Genomic DNA, 21,252 nt, shown 5'->3' on the forward strand with positions numbered 1-21,252 from the left:
ACCTTAAAAATTTAATTTTTTTACATATTTAAAAATTTAGCCTAATACTAAAACAAACTGTTCTACTGTTTCTGGCATTAACTCTTAAATAGGGCAGGGACCATCTATTAAAACTGGTAATCTCCTTAAATTCTTCACTGTGAACTAATTTTCTTAAACACCTACTTATATTTCACCACTAATGGAATTGGAGAGGATACTCCAAAAAATGCCCAATTATTGTTAATCCCCTCCTTTCCCATGCAAGTCCTATCAATCTCGTTGAGTGTTTTTGTTCCCTTCACAGTGCAATGGTTTATTTAACAAAATGCATACGGATAAGCTTTTTGCTGGAATAAAGCTCAAGAAGATGGAATTAAATTAGTTTGGGGTAATTATTTATAATTAGGTATTCGTAACGGAAACTGAATAAATCCTAAGTTATTCTAACAGCTTGCTTAAATGTGCTGCTCCGTTGACCACTCCCCACTTCCCTTCCCCATGTGGAAAAAAGAAAATTGCTTTCTAGCTTTCAAGGCAGTATTCCATCTGCTCAGAAAAAAACCCAAGGCACGTTCAAAAAAACTTTATAAAGTAAACATTATTTGCCACTCAACTAAAGAACAGCTAAGTAAAAGCTGAAAATTTAGATTATGCAAATATGACTGTCCCTTAAACTTCCATGAGAAGGGTGAAAAATAAGACTCAATGCTACAGTAAATGTGATGATCTGTAAGTGAGATTATCTGTTATCTATTTAGTTAGACACCTGGGTGTGAGTCTCTTGAAAAACCATCAGGTGTCAGTCCACAGTGCTGGGCAGAAAACCTAGCCGTAGGTACTGGCCCAGTTCCATGAGGGTACCTTGTGAACCACAGAGCTCTGTGAGCAATATGGTGTTTAGCGGGCTGTGCCAAGCAGACCACATCTGTTTTGAATCAAGGATGTCTTCACACCAAGGGGGTTGAAGAGATAGCCAAAGACATAAGCAGCCAGCACCCCTATAAAATCACTAGGACTTCGATTTTTATCTTTTTCTCATCAAAACAGCAGAGAGGTTAACTTCTCCAATTGACAGATGTGTAAAAGGCTGGTGCAAAAAAATGCCTGACGTGCTTTATGAAGCTCCATAGCAGAAGAATGTTTTCATCCCTACCATGTGAAAAATTGAAGTTTAAATGACTTCCACGTGGGGAATTTTGTGTTACTCCATGTGAGTCCCTGGCTTTTGTCTTCTACATGCCATTGCTCCTTAAATTCGATTTATTCATTTGGTTAAACTCTTTTTGTGAATTCCAGGTAATAGATTCCTCTGGATTCCAATACAATGAAACTTTTTATCAAATAGCTTTAAATTAGAAAGAAAAAAATTTTTTATCAGAGTAGATCAACCAGGGATTCGGATTTGATCTGAGATGTTCTGTGACTGCACTTGTTTAACTATCTTACATGAAAAAAGAGATATATGATGTATACACCATGACTTGATTCATGGTATAGCATGGATCACGCCATGATCCATGATGTAGCAGTGTGTATCTTTGGGCCACAGTTAATTTTGTTTCAGGGTTAATACATAGATTAAGTTTGTAGTGCATCCACTATCTCTAAAGGAAAAATCAAACTGTAAATCATATCCTTATATGTCTCTAAATTATACCTAAAAATAATAGGAATTGGTGAGTTAAGTGAAGGAGGTATAAAACCATCATTCAAATATTAATTGAGTACTAATTAGTATAAGAAACTTGCACATATGTTTTCTTCAGCTGCAAAGTAGGTGTCAACACCCTCTCTTTTCAGAGGTCGCTAACCAATATACTTAAATTAATTTGTCCACAGCTATAGAGCAATAAATGACAGAAGAAGGTTAAAATCATGATCTCATTTCAAAGTCCATTTTCTGGTCTTATGCCATATCTAGGGATACCTAGATCCTAAAATAATAACGCATGGCACTTTCTAAACATGCTCGCAAAATCTTTGATACCCCTTCTGTTAAAAGGAGGGATCTCTGTTTCCTTCCCTTGAATCTGGTCCTAACTCAGTGATGCATTTGCAATCAATAAACCACAGTTGACATGGTATTATATGGCTTCTGTGACTAGGCCAAAAACACCCTGTGGCTTCCGCCAGATTAAACAGTCTGCTCACTCTGAAAGAGGACAGCCACCATGAACAAAGTCTGACTGCTCTGAGATTACTGTGATGGAAAGTCTCTGGTGCTCTGGCTGACAGTCTGGCCAAGCCCCCAAGCCAATACCAAGAATCAACTATCAGTCAAGTTACTGCACCATCTTGGAGGTTCAATTCAGTTGCGCTTCAGGCAACTGACATCCTAGGGGACAGCTCACTACAACCACATGACAGACCCCATGAAAGAGTAACCTAGCCAAGCCTTTCCTGAATTTCTTAACCATAAATGAGTGAGCAAAATAAAATGATTGCTGTTTTATACTACTAAATTTGGGGATAATTTTCATACAGCAAATTAATCAAAATACAAGACAAGATTCACTAAGCATTTAGGCAATGAGGCATCAGCAAGAGATATGGGGGACCTCTGAGTCTCTATCCACCTTCACTATTCAATAAGCAGAACTCAACTATGGCACAGGAGATATATGAGCACAGCCATTAAATCAGACAAACATGGATGTATCCCAACATTGACACTTACAAGCTCCAATGTGGCCTAATGAAGGTAATATCCAGGGTTCTCTATAGAAACATAATGTATATATATAATATTTATACATATATATCTTATAAATCTCTTTATATATTTATGTAATATGTATAATATCTATTTATATAATGTATAATATATAAATGTATAAAGATATTTATTATAAGGAATTGGCTTACATGATTATGGAGGCTGGGACATATTAAGATCTTCAGTAAGCAGGCTGGAGACCTAGAAGAGCCAATAGTGAAGTTCCAGTTCCAGCCTGAGTTTGAAGGCCTGAGAATCAGGAGAGCCAATGATGTAAGTTCCAACCTGAAAGCTGACATTCTCAAGAGCCAAGAAGAGCCAATGTTTTAGTTTGAGTCTAAAGAAAGGAAGAGACCTATGTTCTAGCTCAATCACCAAGCAGAAAGAATTCTCTCTTAAGACCAAGTCAGCTTTTTGTTCTATTCAAGTCTTTGACTGATTAAATAAGAGAAACTCACATTGAGAAAGCCAATCTATATTACTCAGTCTTACAAATCAAATGTTATTCACATCCAAAAGCATCTACATACACACACTGAGAATAATGATTGACCAAAATTTGCACACTTTGTGGCCCAAACAGGTTGACACATAAAATTAACCATCACTAAAATATTGGCCTATAATTTTGTTTTCTTGTAATATCTTTGCTGGCTTTGGTGTTGGGGTAATTAATACTGATTATAAAATGTATTGGGTAATTTCTTCCTCTTCAATTATTGTATGAGTTTCAGAATGATTGGCATTAATTTTTCCTTAGATATTTGGTAGAATATACATCCTGGGCTTTTGTTTGTGGAGAGCTTTTTGATTACTGAATCAATCTCTTTACTTATTATTGGTCTACTTATATTTTCTAATTATTCATGATACAGTCTTGGTAGATTTTATGTTTACAAGTCAATATTCCTTATGAACTTAGATGGAAAAATCCTCAACAAAATATTAGCAAAGCAAATTCACTGGCACATTAAAAAAAAAGATTATACATCATGATTAAGTGGGTTTTATTTCTAAAATGCAAGGATGTTTGAATATAAGCAAATCAACAGATATGATACATCATATTATAAGAATGGATGATAAAAAATAAATAATATCAATAGATGCAGAAAAATCATTTGACAAAACTCAACATCCTTTCATGATAAAACTCTCAACCTATTAAATACAAGAATAATGTAGTTTATCAGAATAAAGGCCATATATGACAAGCCCACTGATAACATCATAGTCAACCATAAAAAGCTGACAACTTTTCCTCTAAAATAAGGAACAAGACAATGGTGCTTACTCACATCACTTCTATTCAACATAGTACTCGAAATCCTAGCCAGAGCAATTATTCATCAAGAAAAAGAAATAAAAGGCATCCAAATCAGAGAGGAACAAATAAAACTGTCTTTGTTTACAGATGAAATGATCTTACATATATAAAACCCTGACCACTCCATCGAAAAACTGTTAAAACTAATAAACAAATTTAGTAGTGTCGCAAGTGTTGCAGGATACAAAATCAACATACAAAAATCACTAAAGTTTTTATACAATAAAAAAGCTATCTTAAAAAATTAAGAGAATTATTTTATTTACAATATCATTTTAAAAATACTTAGGAGTATATTTAACTAAAGAAGTGAAAGTGATTTACAATGAAAACTGTGACACTGGTGTAAGAAATTGAAAAAGACACAATTAAATAAAGAGATCTCATGTTCCTGGTTTGGAAGAATTAATATTATTAAAATGTGCATCCTACGCAACACAATCTACAGATTCAGTGCTATCCCTAATGAAATTCCAAGGTGATTTTTCACATAAGTAGAAAATAGTTTCTTAACATTCATATGGGACCACAAAAGACCCAGACTAGCCAAAGCAATTTTGAGAATGAAGAATAAAACTGGAGGCATCACACTACCTGATTTCAAAATACACTACAAAGATATAGTAATCAAAATGAAATGATACTAGCATAAAAACAGACATAGGGACCAATGGAAAAGAACAGAAAGCCTGGAAGTACATTCATGGATTATAAAGTCAAATGAATTTGGCAAAGGTAACAGATGTACACAATAGGAAAATGATAGTTTCTTCAATATACAGTGTTGGAAAAACTATATATTTACATGCAGAACAATGACATTAGACCCTATACAAAACCAACTCAAAATGAATTAAGTACGTAACCATAAGGCTTGCAACTGTAAAACTACTAGAAAAAGAACAGGGAAAAAGACTTCTTGACATTCGTATAGGTAATGAGTTTTAGCTATGACCCCCAAAGCACATGCATCAAAACCAAAAATAGACAACTGGAACTACATCAATCTATAAAGATATTGCATATCAAAAAAAACAATAAACAGAGTCAAGAGACAACCTATAGCATGGAAGAAAATATTAAATGGAACTGAATATACATTTCTCAAAAGAAAACATCCAAATGGCCAAGAGGTATATGAAAAAATACTCAACAACACAAATCATCAAAAAAATGCAAAAAAAAACCACAATGAGAAATTATGCAGCACTATTCACAAAAGCAAAAGTGTGGACTCAACCTAAGTGTCCATCAACAGATAAATGGATAAAGAAAATGTTGTATATAGATACGATGGTATGCTGTTCACGTGACAAAAAAAAGAATAAAACCATGTCATTTGTAGCAATGTGGATGAAAATAGAGGTCATTATATTAAGTGAAATAGGCCAGGCACAGAAAGGCAGAAGCCACATGTTCTCACTCATATGTGGTGGGAGCTAAAAAAGTTTATCTCATGGAGATAGATAATGGATTGATAGGTACCAGAGGCTGGGAAGAGTATGTGGATGGAGGGGAGAATGAAGAGTTGGTTAGGGGATACAAAAATACAAGTTAGAGGAAATGAGCCCCAATATTCCATACCAGAGTATGGTAACTACAGATAGCAACAATGTGTATTTCAAAGTAGCTAGAACAGAGGACTTGAAATACCACCAACATAAAGAAATAATAAATATTCCAAGTGATGGAAAACACAAACACCCTGACTTGATCAGTGCACATTATATGCATGTAACAAATATTCACATGTACTCCTTAAATATGTAAAATATTTTGTATCAATAAGAAAATAATGGCTATAGTAAAAAAAGACAAAAGATAACACGTGTTGACAAGAATGTTGAGAAAAGAAAATGCTTGTGCATTGTCAGTGGGAATTTCAATTGTTTAGCCATTATGTAAAATAGTATGGAGTTTGCTCAAAAAATTAAAAATAGAACTACCATATGATCCAGCAATCCCACTTTTGGGTATATATCTAAAGAAAATAAAATCAGTATCTCAAAGAGATATCTGCACTTCCATGTTCATTGCAATATCACTCACAAGAGCCAAAACATAGAACCAACCTAAGTGTCCATTAACAGATAAATGGATAAAGAAAATGCAGATAAAGAGAACATTGATTACATACATATAATATGCATATAATATGTAATGTATAAAATGGAATATTATTCAACCTTTAAAAAGAAGGAAATTCTGTCGTTTGTGACTACATGGATGAATCTAGAGGACATTATGTTAAGTGAAATAAGCCCATACAGAAAGACAAATACTGAATAATCTCACTTATATGTGGAATCAAAAAGAGTCAAATTCATAGAAGCAGAGAGTAGATTGGTGGTTGCCAGAGGTTGGAGAATGGAAGAAATGAGGAGGTGTCTGAAAAAGAGTAAAACATTTCAGCTATGCAAGATGAATAAATTCTGGAGACCTAATGTATAGCATCATGACTATGATTTTTAGTACAGTAGGTATTAAATGTTCTTACCACAAAAAAATAAACAACCATGTGATATACTTTGCATATTTGTTCCCTCCAAATCTCATGTTGAAATTTGATCTGCAAGGTCGGAGATGGGGCCTGGTGGGTGGGATTGTTTGAGTTATGGAGGTGGATCCAACATGCATGGCTTTGTGCCATCCTGAAGGTAAACTGCAGATCTAATTATTGAAAAGAGCCTGGCACCTCCCTCCTCTCCCTATTGCTACCCTCTCTTGCCATGTGACATGCTGACTCCCCTTACCTTCCACCATGAGTAAAATCTTCCTGAGGCCCTCACCACAAGCCAAGCAGATGCCTATTCCACACTTTTTGTACAGCCTACAAAACTATGAGCCAAATAAACCTCTTTTCTGTATAAATTACCCAGTCTCAGGTATTCCTGTATAGCAGAGCAAGAGGAACTAATATACTATATGAGGTGATAAATATGTTAATTAGATTAGTTACGGTAATCATTTTACAATGCATACAAATATCAAAATGTCACATTGTACACCTTTAATATAGACAGTTTTTATTTGTTGATTATACCTCAATAAAGCTGGAAAAAACATAAATCCATTCCTTCTCAAATGGGTACCTATATTCATCTCCTTAAACCTACCTAATATCCAAATAAAGACAATAACAAGGTTATAATTCCACCTGATACAATTCTGCATACAACTAAAAACACACCAGCCTCTTTTTCAGAAGAGGAGAAAAAGTGCTTGAGTATTTACTTTTCTCTTTGATATCCCATAACTTATATTTGCATTATGATAATGCAAAATATTTTTAAAATACTACGTATTTAATATTCAAATGCTATTTAAATACTATGATATAAAAGTGAATACACCTTATGTTACATGGTAAGAGAATGAGAGAAAAGATATATATATTTATAGACAGACATGCATATAAATACATGCAACATATTGACAACAAGGTAAGAGGGATATGCTCAACAATTACAGTCCTCCTTTCTGTAACTGGTCACAGAGTCACAGCTGTTATTTATAACAGCCTTCCTCTACTAGACACTCTGTATTTCCTTTGCCTTCAGAAAATCCTTTATCTAGTTCTTTATCTGGTGGAGTTACCCAAACTCCAGATGAAGGGTGTCCTCAAGGGCCTGAGACATTAATAATCCTGCCTTGATTTCAATGCTATAGTTTCCCATTGACCTTAATCATAGGGCATGGTAATACTAAGAGGCATCCAGAGGAATCTACTATATTCCAGAAATATTCTTCCATACCTCCATTGTGTAGTCAGTTTCTCCTTGGTAGTCAGGATCAATCGTCTCAGCCAGCAGAGTAACTCCCTTCTTTGCCTGTTGATTTAGAGGCAGCAGGAAACCAGAGTCCCTGAACAGGAGTCTTAAATTCCAGTTCAACAGAATCACTGTTTTGTCTCCTGGTGGAAATGTCTCCTCCCTTTGGAACTAAAACCTTTAGGCTAGCAGATCATAAAGTCATGAAAACAGGAAGCAAAAATTTTGCAAGTGGGTCATTAAGGGTCATAATGAGTGATGCCATTCTCACTTCCAACCCTGGACTCATGAACACTGGCTATGGGAGAAACCACACCATATATTGGATGCTGATTGAGACCAGATATATAGCCTTCTGGAGAACTTGCCCCAGCCCGGCAAGGCATTGTCATGTACCTAGTACTGTAACTGAGTCTTCAAAAGATCATTCTACAGATTTATCAAGCCAGCTGCTTCAGGATGGTGGGGAACATGGTAAAACCAGTGAATTCCATGAGTATGGGCCCATTGCCACACTTCATTTGCAGTGAAGTGACTGTATTGATTAGAAGCAATGCTGTGTGGAATAAGACAGTGTATCAGTGAAAAAGACAGTCTGAAAATTCATAGATGGTAGTTTTGGCAGAAGTATTGCATGTAGGGAAGAGAAATTTGTATCCAGAGTAAGTGTCTATCCAAATAAACGCAAAACACTGCCCCTTCCATGATGGAAGCATTCTAATGTAATCAACTTGCCACCAGGTAGCAGGCTGATTCCCTGGGGAATAGTGCCATATTGAAGACTCAGTGTTGTTCTTTGCTACTGGTAAATTGAATACCCAATGGTGGCTGTAGCCAGGTCAGCCTTGCTAAGTGGAAGTCGATTTTGCTGACCTCATGCATCATCTCCATTTCTGACACCATAACCACATTTTTATGAGCCCAATGGGTCATGAAAGAGTCTGGAGAAAGAAATAGTCTGATATTCATACAATGGATCATTCTGTCAATTAAATTATTAAAATCATCATCTGATGATGTCCCCTTTTGAAGCATTCACATGGGGTACAAATACCTCCATGATTTTTCCTATTTAGATGTGTTTATACAGAAAGTTCTTCCTCCAATTTTTTGTTATTAATTTATCAATCATGTTTTTTTCAATTTCCTGATCATCCAGCCAACCATAGGTCACAGATCATGACTCGGTATGTAATCACATATCAGACCATTTCTCCTTCCAGAAAAGTGAACAATCAGATGCAATTCTATGGTTCTACCCCCTTGGAGAAGTTCTCTTCACCTGTGTCATTCAGGAATGTCCTAGAAAGTGGCTGTAGTTCTGCAACTGTCTACTTTCAGGTGTTTTCTGCATACAGTGAAAAAGCATATATAAACCAGACCTGAGTTTTCTCCTCCTCTGTCGATTGATTGTAGGAAACTCCCATGAGGCAATAGACACAGACTAAGCACCTGAGCTGTGACTCACCTATCAGGTCCTGCCAAAGCTCCAAATAGCATTCCTATCTGCCAGCGACATTTCAAGAACAATTGGATCCGCTGAATAATATGGCCCAAGTGGCAGAGCAGTTTGCAAAGCAGCTGGGACCTATAGCAGTTTGCATAAGAGTTGGGCCCCACAAAAAAACTAGGAATATCTCGGGCCATTCAGTAAATGTACCAGAATAAAACATCCAAATAAGGAATGTGTTGCTTCCACAATCCAAAGAAGCTCACTAGGCATTATGCCTCTTTTTTTTTTTTTTTGGTTGTAATACAATCCTGATGCAACAATGTATCCTTCACCTTAAAATGGATATCTTCAGATTCCACATATCATTGGACCCTTAGAAATTTCATTATGTTCAATCCTGAACTTTTGTGGGATTTATTTCCCACCCTCTGGCATGCAAATATCTTACCAATAAGTCTAGAATAGTTGCTACTTTTTGCTCACTAGGTCCAATCAGCATAATGTCATCAGTGTAATGGGCCAGTGTGGTATCTTTTGGAAGGAGAAGGTGATCAAGATCCTTGCAAACCAAATTATAACCTAGGGCTAGAGAGTTAATATACACCTGAGATAGGACAGTGAAGGTGTATTTCTAGCCTTGACAGCTGACAGTAAACTGCCTCTGATAGTCCTTGTTGGCAGAAATGGTGAAAAAGGAACTTGTAAGATCAATAGCTACATGTCAGCTACCAGGGGATGTATTATTTTATTCAAGTAATGAAACTACATTTGGTACAGCAGCTTCAATTGTAGTCATCATCTGGTCAAACATGAGAATGATAATTCATGATCAGTCTCCCAGATCCATCTGTCTTCTGCACAGACAAGTCGAATGGAAAGGTGGTGGGAATAAACACCCCTGCATCTTTCTGATCCTGATGGTGGCACTAATCTCTGCCATTCTTCCAGGTATACAGTATTGCTATTGGTTTACTATTTTCCTAAGTAGAGGCCATCCTAGGGCGTTCCAATTGGACTTTCTCATCCTAATAGCCCTGACCATAGGTAATGGAACCAAAGTGGGGATTAAGACAACTACTGAGTAGATCTACTGCAATAATGCATTCCATAACTGAGGAAATAATCACAGAATAGGTTCAGAGATGCACTGAGCTCACTGTGAAATAGATCTAAGCTAAAACTTCACTGATCATCTGATCCCCATAAGTCTGTACCTTGACTGATGAACCATAGTTAATTTTGAGGTCTCTTGAGATTAGTGTTAGTTCATAACCAGTATCTTGTAGTCATTGAAAGGTCTGGTTATTTCCTTTTTCCCAGTATATAATTACTCTATTAAAGACCATAGGTTACTTTGAGGAGGACTGGGAGAAGGAATAACAGTATAAATTTTGGCAGTGTACACAGATCTTTCCATAAGTGGACCTAGATTCCTCTTTATTCAAGAGATTCTGGATGTTTAAACTGGCTCAAGTCTGGGAATTGATCGAGGGGGGCCATGTCTTTGTGTTTTCATGATTCAGGTTAGACTTTTGGTAACTTAACCTAGAAATCTTCTGCTTATACAGATCAAATAAGAATTTAGTATGCTTCCTACTTATTTCACTTCAAGGACCACCCATGGTAAATTAGCCAACACCAGAGATCTGCGCAAGTCAGACTATTCTGATTGCTGCTTCATCTCTGCTGTCCTTCACAGTAACTAGTTCTACCTTGACTTGGGCCGCTGAGTGCCACCACTTGACCCCCTGGCACCCCAGGATCCAATTACTCACATTATATTTAGGTTTTCCAATTTACTGACAACAGTTCCCATTGCAGAGTCTGGCCTATAGAGAAGAACAGTCACAGAGCACTTAAATCATGTTAGGTTTTCCACTACAAATTTATTTCTCACAGTATTGGTGAAAGGTATGTCTTCTGTATCTTCCCAATGTGAGTGAGTTGGTTTTAAACGACAAACTCACTGTGACATTCTAATCTCCCTAGGCCTTTGAATCCCCTCCTCTACAGTAAACCCAGGCAGGTCTGACATTACTGTCAGCCACCTCTTGTAGACCCACATCCATAAATTTTGTCTGATGCAACTTTATGTTTCTTCTACTATTATCCCATACCTTTAGTATCTATTCCTACCCATGTTCCCCAGATTTCTTTCTACATATTTAGAAAACCAAGTGGATATTTTGAGTGTAGTATACCTCTTTGTGTGTAACACATTGTACCTGCCTTTAGAGACCTACCAGACCTTAAGTCTGGTATAGATACAGAAACAAAGACAGTGGGTTCTTTACCTTTTCTTTTTATATTAATTATTGTTTTTTTTTTTTCCAAAATGCATTCTTAGGCTAAAAGTGTGGATCCTTAGGAGAACAGCATGGACTTACTTTTATGGCAACTTTTTCAGGGGATGTTATTGTTGTTTTCTCAGGCAATCATAGTTAATCCCCTTAGATGAGAGTGCAGAAGCCACATTCCCAATGGGGAGGAAGAGGTCTCTTCCGCCGGCAAGAAAAATTTAGGGGCTCAATGTTCCCAATTTCATGAGGATCTTCCCACATAGCCCCATTTCAACTTTCCTTTCCTATCCATGTCATTCTTTCCCAATCAGTGCCCTCACTTCAACAGTGCACAACCTACAAGTCTGGGTCTATTTGCACTGTAATTCAAGATGAAGGCCTGATTTTAGTTTTTAGCATCTCAACCCTACAGCTGTAGGAGACCAAGGTCTCCACTGGGGCAGATATAAAAGCTGCCAGATCATTTATGCAGCATTTAAGCTTGAAACTCAAATTCCTAAGCTAATTCTTTACTTTTCCCACTTTTTCCAGCAACATTATTAGGAGAATCATGTCAACCTACTATTCATTAGTTTGCGAAGAATATTCAAAAGCATCATAGACACAATTCCCCAAGTCCTTGATCCTTATAAATGGTTGGTAAGGAGTACCCAATGGTGATATTTTGTTTATCCCTTTTGCCATTTCAGGGCCATGGACTATCTGTGTTCTCTTAACTCCTAGAAATAGTGTTATTAGTGCCTTCAGACCTAATCAGATAAGAGAGCCATTTCCAGGAATTCCAGAACCAATTCAGAAAACTCATGCCTAAAATTCTGTTCCTGTAGAACCATTCTAGGTACCAAAATCTGGATTAGGCTTTTCCAGGGAAATAAAATAATAGACGATTATGCACACACACATACACATACACACACATTAGATTTTTATATATATATATATATCTCTCTCTCTCTCTCTTCATATATATATATATTCCTAAATATATATATACATACATATTTAGGAATTGGCTCACATGATTGTGAAGCCTGAGAAGTCTCAAGAACTGCAGTCAGCAAGCTGTTGACCTGGGAAAGCCAATAGTATCATTTCAGCCCACATCCACAGACCTGAGAACCAGGAGAGCTGATGGTGTCAGTTTCAGTCTCAATCTACAGGCTTCAAACCCAGAGATCTGATGGTGTAAGTTCCAGCTCAAAAGCCTGCAGGCTTGAAACCCAGGAGTAGTCGATGTTACAATTTGAGTCAGAAGACAGGAAAACAAACAAACAAACAACAACAACAAAACTATTGTCCCAGCTCAATCAGTCAGGCAGGAGGAATGCCTACTTATTTATGATCAGGTCAGATTTTTGCTCTATTCCAGCCTTCAACTGTGTGGATACAGGCCATTTACATTAGGATGCCAATCTCATTACTCAGTCTACTGATTAAAATATTAGTCTTATCCAAAAACACCTACAGAGACACACTGAGAAAAATGTTTAACCAAATATCTGGGCACACAATGGCCCAGTCAAGTTGACACTCAAAATTAATCATCATAAATACTCACCTCAAGAGTTTACACAAATATTAAATGAGATAATAGATATAAGTACCTAGTTAAGCCCAAGTATAAAGTATACTTTCAACAAATGTTGATCATTGTCAGAATTAGTTATTACTATTAAGTTAATGGTAGAAAATGTGTTAAGTATTGGTCCAAGAATTGAAAGTTTGAGAGTAGAACTGGGCCACTACTCTACCAGATTCTGGAAAACCAAGGCTAAGAATAATTTCTTTAAAGATTATGCTGATATTAGATTCTTCTTGGGAGTAAAAGGCTCACACTTATCACTGATCCCTCTGGAATCTTTATCTCCTAGTTTTGTGGGTTAAAGCCAAATCTTAACTGCCTTACTACTTCTAAGCACAGGCACTTTAAGAGAGCAAAGGAAGTATTGGAGAGAGGTATAGATTTAAGTGAAAGTTCATACCAAATTTTTAAACTTGAATCATATGATTTGATTTAGTCTCTTAGTATATAATAGTTAATGTAAGCTTTCTTTTGCTTCTTCCTAGAAAGAATGACACTGTGGGTTTGATAGTAAAACATACATACTAATGGATAGATTTTCGAGCATGTCTGCTTTCACAGTGATAACACTGATTAAGACCATGCACATAGACATTCTTGATTACACGTCTTACAGCCATCATGTTAAAGCTTTGCCTCCAGCATTCACGCACACAGGCTGCTCTACATTGCCACAGCTTTGCATCCATGATTATTATTTTTCAATTTTAAATTATGCGTTGAAGCCATATTTACAAGTGCACATATCATAAATGTACAGATTATTAAATTGTTACAAAGTGTGTAGTCTTATAAGCAAGAGCCAGATCAATAAATACAAGATTTTAATCACTAGTTTCCTGCTGCTGTAAGAATATAGACCCTTAACCCCTAGAATTAAAGCAAACTGCCATTCTATAATTAACAAAGTAGCATCTATGGTTAGAGTCAGGATTCAACTCTCAGCTCCACCACTGGCTAATCCCTCTCTGCCTAACTTTTCTCATTTGTAAAATAAGCATAATAATATACCTATCTCATAGGTATATTAAATGAGTTAATACATGTGAAGAGCTCAGAAATGCCTGGCTCATAAGAAGCTCTCAAGAAATGTAAGCCATATTTATTGCATAGTTCATTTCCCCTCATACTACTTGTTACCAGATGGTGCCTGAAATGACATGAAGTGCTCGCTGAATGAATAGGAAGGAAAAATAAGAGTCCTTTACCTAACAGAATATAAAGTTTCAATGAAATTACACCATGCAGAGAAAGCAATTTGTCCTGTTTATATGGAAGACAAACAAGGAACTGGACTTTGGCTTTGAGCTGTGTGAATGGGAGATGGCATTGCTTCCGTGACCCACATTCACATTCAATAACAAGACCAGAGAGAAACAGCTTTTAGGAGCCCAACAGGAATAGTCACCTAAGAGTTACTATTTGACTAAACAGCCACTCCATTCTTTTCTTCTACACAGCCATTCCTTGCACCTTTCAACTGTGTGGCAATATGACTCTCCTGAGATTGAGAAACAGTGTGTCAGGTTCCATTCATCCTTAACATAACAGAGGAGTGGTAGCTACAGTATACCAGAAAGGGCGCTTTCATTGATCTGCAGCACTCTGTTTCCGTCACAGGGAAGAATCTTCTCGCAACCAGAGTACTAGAGAACTGAACAGCCAAGTAAAATATTGGGCAACGTCGAGTCACCCGCACGCCCACATAGAGTCCCAATTTAGCAAAAGAGAAAAGTTCATGAGCAAGACCATCACTAATAATTTGCCACAAAGAGTACCAATTTTTCTGTTTTATTTGTGAAGTGTTGCAAAATGCTTGCTGCTGATCCTCCCATTGATTTAAGTACATCTGAACCATTTTTTTTTCTATTTCCAACCACAGAAATCTGTAATTTATTGAGCTATTTTTAGCTACAAACTTTCCTTTTTGAAATCTCTGGAGTTACAAATCTAATAGGCAAGAGGAATTAAACAAGGATCATGTAAATTAGGAAGTGTATGCAAAAGATTATTTGCTGATGTATTGATATTGTGGAGGTACTATACCCAGCTAGAAGTCTTGCTGCAGTCTGTGGCTGTTATTTAAAAGTTATTCAAGAATTACTCTTTTCATATATAAATTATATGGGTGAATACTTAAGAAGTTCTGTGATTTCTTCATTTGCATGCTTCCTTAAGCTACCAAGCTGTTTCAGAAAAAACAAGCAAACAAAACATTCAATAGCCCAGTTATTTCGTTTTTTTTTTTTTTTTTTACTAAACAGGTGTTTCATTCCATGAGACAATAACACTGAAATTATGATATGTATGACATCATTGTTTACCACTGAATACTGGCCAGAGGGCATTGCAGACATTCATATAGTTCTTGGTGTGCATGTGATACAAATTACCCATCATGTCACTAGAGAATTCAAATGCAAAGAAAGAGAGTAAGAAAAATTTTAGAATTCAGTTGAAATACTCTTGAATTTTCACCATTGTTAGGGTTGTTTTTTCTAGTATATTCATCTGAAGCTTCTCCTAGAAGTTTAGATTAGACATTGTCATATTTTGTTTACGTTTATTGAAAATCAGATCATTTGTCACATTTAGACACTCCTCAAGCCTCTCAATGGCAGACTACCTCATTTTCTGGCAGAAGACAGAGCATGAGAATTGAAGCAATAGACTTTACATAAAGTACACTGTGTACTTCCTCCCCACGGTAAGAATAGTTTCCATCCCAGACACACTCCAAAACCTTCCATGATTTTGATGACAGTAGCAGTAAAAAACTACTTCACATGTACCAAAATGGGCAACAATAAATCTCAAGTTTCTTTTCACAGCTTTGACAATCTTAACTTACCAATTGAGAAATTTACTTAGTAAGAGTATAGGGGAACTAGGAAAATACACTTGAGTTTGCTTTTATTTTGCCAAACTAATCCAGTGTTGCAAGTGCCATTGCATCAGGTGGGACTGTATGTGAAATAAAGAGTGTTAACAATAGGACTCTCTTGAATTTTATATAGGTATATAATAAATTATATATATAAAACAAAGGATACATATGGACACACATATGTATATATACATGTATGTGTATATATATGTGTGTCTCTACATATATGTATATGTGTGTGATATGTAAGCTTATAGGAAATGAAGTAGGTTTGGAGTTATAGGCACAGTTTTTCACCCTCACTTGCATATATGACAACATAAGTGTCTAAAAAGAAAAAAGATTAAACAATCAATTGATAATAGAGATTTTCATAATAATGGAGATCATAATATAGATGGAAAAAAAGAAGGCCAAATATGTGCCAGACTTACTCATTTATATTTCTTTTATTTGATTCTTAGAACAAACTTCAATTTAAAAGACAGAAACCAATGTTGGCATCAGTTAAATAAATAAGATTTATAGTCTCACTTACAATGAGTAAATGGAAATGCAAGTTTGAAGTAGACATTTACAGACTTTGGTTCCAGAGTCTGAACTGGGAAAAGAGTAGAAGGAGTAAGCATTGATATGAGCATGGCAGTGTGAGGTCAGGCTAACTCTATCTGCAAGAGGAGGTACACTCAGAAGGACCAATAGCCGGCCTTGTTCTAGCAGTAGGAGATCTATGCTAGGATTTCAACCAGGGAGATGGTGAGTAGGAAGTGTCTTGTTAATTTCTTTTTTTCTTTTCTTTTCTTTTAATTTTTTTAAAAATTTTGAGACAGGGTCTCACTGTGATGCCCAGGCTGGAGTGCAGTGGCATGATCATAGTTCACTGCAGCCTTGACTTCCCCAGGCTCAGATGATCCTCCCACCTCAGCCTCCCAAGTAGCTGGGACTACAGGTGCGTGCTACCATGCCCAGTTAATTTTTTATTGCATTTTTTGTAGAGACCGGGTTTTGCTATGTTGCCCAGACTGCTTTCCAACTCCTGGGCTCAAGCAATCCATCCACCTCAGCCTCCCAAAGTGTTGGGATTACAGGCATGAGCCACGGCTTGTTAATTTCTGTAGCTCCTGTCAATACAAAATGATTAAAATGATTCAGTCTATTACCTCCAAATTTCATGCAATTACAAATGTCATGCATTTGCAAATTTCTGATTTCTCCCTCAGCTTACATTACCTCCTTTACCATCATCCATACCAGTCGGAATGAAAAACCAGGGCCAATCTCAGTGTTCTCTATATTAGTAATCTCTCTTGGTTTGAAGTGAAGGCTAGATTGAAGTGGTCATGGGTCCCATACCTCAGAGAACTTAACATGGTGAGCTTAAGAATAGGTAAGGGGAAAGAGCTCTCCTTTCCAAACAGTCCACGATCTAAAAAAGCTTGAGAACCACTACCTCAGGTAAAGCTTTAACTATAAAGCGGAGCAGCCACACAGTGACATATTTCCCCTTGATGCTCTTTTCAGAATTCTTTTGTTTTGTTTAACACAAAAGCCCTTTGTAATTGAAGTTAATGTTTTATGGCCTCATTTCGACCACTATGTTGTCAGTAATTATTAATAGTAATCTATTTTGTGTTCAAATACATGGAAAGGAAAAATGACTCTTCCAGCTACACCCCGGGATATCACATTGGTCACATCTTAGATGACAGACTTTTGTAAAAGTGTCCCTTGAGACCTCTGCCCCATCTCAACCAACTTCATTCACATGAAATAATCTGTTAATTGCAATATAACAATTTTTTAAAAAAGAAACACTGAATTTTTCAATAAGGATATATTCTATAATTTTATATGCCAAGCACTATTCTACATTTTGATAGCATTAATGGAATCTAAAATTCTTCAGAAGAAATAAGATATGTGAACAGAAAAATTTCAAAACAAAGTGCTAAAGAAAAGATTTTTTTATTATTAATATATATTGAGCTCCTACTATGTTCTAGGCACTATTTTGGGGATACAGCAATAAGCAACAACAAAGTCTCCCCTCTTCTTGGAGTTTATTTTATAACGGGAGTGGGAGAAAAGACTGTAAATAAATGGATAAAATACAAATATAATGTCACATAGTGCTCTCAGCTTTTATGACATATAAATCAAGGCAAGTGGATAAAGAAAGACAGGAGGGCTCATTAGAGTTTACATGGAAGTCCTCACCACTAGAGTGAAAGCTGAATAGAGTTTTAAATAAATTATTATAGGCAAACAAATAAAGAAGTTTTAAACTTGTCCTGGGAGGCATATAATAGGTTTCATTGAGAGGAGACATTTAATCACACTATCAAGCAAAAAGTAGAAGTTGAACCAATAGAAAATGAATAGGCCAAAATTTTATAAGGGTAAAAAGACCTACTTTCCTTAAATCCAAAGAAGCATCAAATATAGTTTTACAAAAAAGCTTTAGGGAATCACAACTTAGTTTTGGTAGGAAGAGATGAGAGTTTGGTCAACACAAAATGTCAGGCATTTTTCATCAAAGAACCTGATGTCACAAAATATAAAATGCTGACTAGGTGGAATTTTGCTGTGGGTTTGCTACTTCTTTCTAGCTACAGCTAAGACCTCAGGACAGTGTCTTCTCCAGAACTTATTTCTATGGAAGTGGGGAAGTCTCAACTGCTTATAAGGACTGCAATTGCACTATTTAAGAATTTGAACATGCGGTGTTTGGTTTTCTGTCCTTGCGATAGTTTACTGAGAATGATCATTTCCAGTTTCATCCATGTTCCTACAAAGGACATGAACTCATCATTTTTTATGGCTGCATAGTATTCCATTGTGTATATGTGCCACATTTTCTTAATCCAGTCTGTCATTGTTGGACATTTGGGTTGGTTCCAAGTCTTTGCTATTGTGAATAGTGCCGCAATAAACATACGTGTGCATGTGTCTTTAGAGCAGAATGATTTATAGTCCTTTGGGTATATACCCAGTTATGGGATGGCTGGGTCAAATGGTATTTCTAGTTCTAGATCCTTGAGGAATCGCCACACTGACTTCCACAATGGTTGAACTAGTTTACAGTCCCACCAACAGTGTAAAAGTGTTCCTATTTCTCCACATCCTCTCCAGCACCTGTTGTTTGAACAATGAGAACACATGGACACAGGAAGGGGAACATCACACTCTAGGGACTGTTGTGGGGTGGGGGGAGGGAGGAGGGACAGCATTAGGAGACATACCTAATGCTAAATGGCGAGTTAATGGGTGCGGCACACCAGCATGGCACATGTATACACATGTAACTAACCTGCACATTGTGCACATGTACCCTAAAACTTAAAGTATAATAATAATTAAAAAAAGATAAAAAAAGAAATGTAAAAAAAAATCCTAATGAGTAAATAAATTTAAAGAGAGAGAAGCAGTAAAAAAAAAAAAAAAAAAGAATTTGAAATTAGGACTCTTCAATGTGTAGAGTGCACTGTCCACCTCAACATTGCCACAGGTTCTTATTAAAACACAATTTTTGGGGCCTTACCTCAGACCAATTAATCAGAATTTATCAGGGGGTTCGGGAAATTTTAATTTTCAGCAGACTTGAGTATTAGGGGGAACTAACTTTGAAAAGAAGAAAAGATATCTTTCCAGGTAGAAGGAAGAGCAGAAACAGAGGTAATAAGGTTGTTAGATCTTGAGGAACAGAAAGATCTGTTTAGCCAAAATATGGTTCTCAAAAGAGAGAGTGATGGAAAATAAGGTCAAGATATAAGTAGTCCAAACCTAGTAGTGTCTTCTAGCTCATGGCATGGAAATCTTTCCCCAACTTGAAGGGTTAGTGGGGAGTCACTGGCAGATATTAAATATAAGATGACCATATTAAAAAATAAAAATACCAGTGGAGTCTGCAAAGCGGAAGGTTTTAAAAAGCTACCAAATAAATTTTACATCTTCATCAATTCTTTTTTAGTTCTTGTGCTTTTGGAGGATAAAGATAAACGTTGCATTCAGGGCCTTATTTTGACTGAAACAAACAAGTTTATTTTTAATGACATCTCTTTATTATTGTATACGTTACTGAAAAGATAGAAAACTGCAGCTAGAAAGAGAAAATATCTTGGGCCCTATTACTAGTATTAGTTGATCTTGTATCAAGATCGCCCTAGAGTACATGCAATTTGATGTGCCACAGCTGTGGCTTAATGCATGTGAAGGTATGCGGGCTCTGAAAGAGGCCTCAGTACACCTTGTAAAATAAGAAAGAGGTAATGTTCTAAGCAGGTCTTTCTTTTGGATGACATCTGATACTATTTCTTAACTTTATCCTTAAATTTTCCAGGATATTATCTAAATAAATAATTTTATATAAGAAATGCACAGAATAATTTCATAGGGGATATCACTGCTTGCTTTGTATACTCTTGCTGCAGAATAGGTTGAATTCTCAGCAGGAACAAAAATAGCTTCACAATGGAGGTAGCTGGAAAGGGTCTAGCGTAGGATTCAGAGAATGGAATCTTTTTTATAGCTTGAAAAAAATATTGTTTCAACGTACAGATAGTGCTTGAAAAGATTGGTTTGGTTTTTCTAAATAAAATAATTGCTACACTAGTAATTCTTAACAAGGGAAAACTTGTTCCTGTTTCCTCACCCGAAAGGAATATTTATCAGCGTCTACAGACATTTTTTATTATCATAACTGAGGGGGAACTCCTAGTATTAGTGGGTGGAGGCCAATGGTATTGCTAAACGTCCTGTGGTACACAGGACAGTCCCTGTCCCCCCATCCACATACATGACAAATCATTATCCAAATTCAAATGTCAAGAGTTCCCAGACTGGGAAACCCTAGACTAGAAATTTAGGTATGGTAGAAATGCTTACCTTATGAGTAATAAAACAGACCCTGGACTACTCATTTGTAATATTCGTGTGTTTGCTGAAAAGAGAAATGAAGGCAATGGCCACAGGAAAAGATACAGATACATCTGGTCATATAAAACTATGTCCCACTAAGTGAAGTTCTCAGAAGCTGTAAGAGTATATTAATTTATAAAACCTATTCTAGACCATTGCAATTCCTAAATAAACAGCAGGAGAGAGTAATAGACTGGGAATCAGAACTATCAACTCATCTTTCCACTCCAACCCTAGTTAACTATAATTTTTGAAGAAAATACAATCTCCTTGAGTTTCTGTTTTCTCCTCTGCAGGCTAGGAAGAGAAAGATAATTG

The sequence above is a fragment of the Pongo abelii genome, chromosome 21 (assembly GCF_028885655.2).
Source record: "Pongo abelii isolate AG06213 chromosome 21, NHGRI_mPonAbe1-v2.0_pri, whole genome shotgun sequence".
Classification (NCBI taxonomy): Eukaryota; Metazoa; Chordata; class Mammalia; order Primates; family Hominidae; genus Pongo; species Pongo abelii.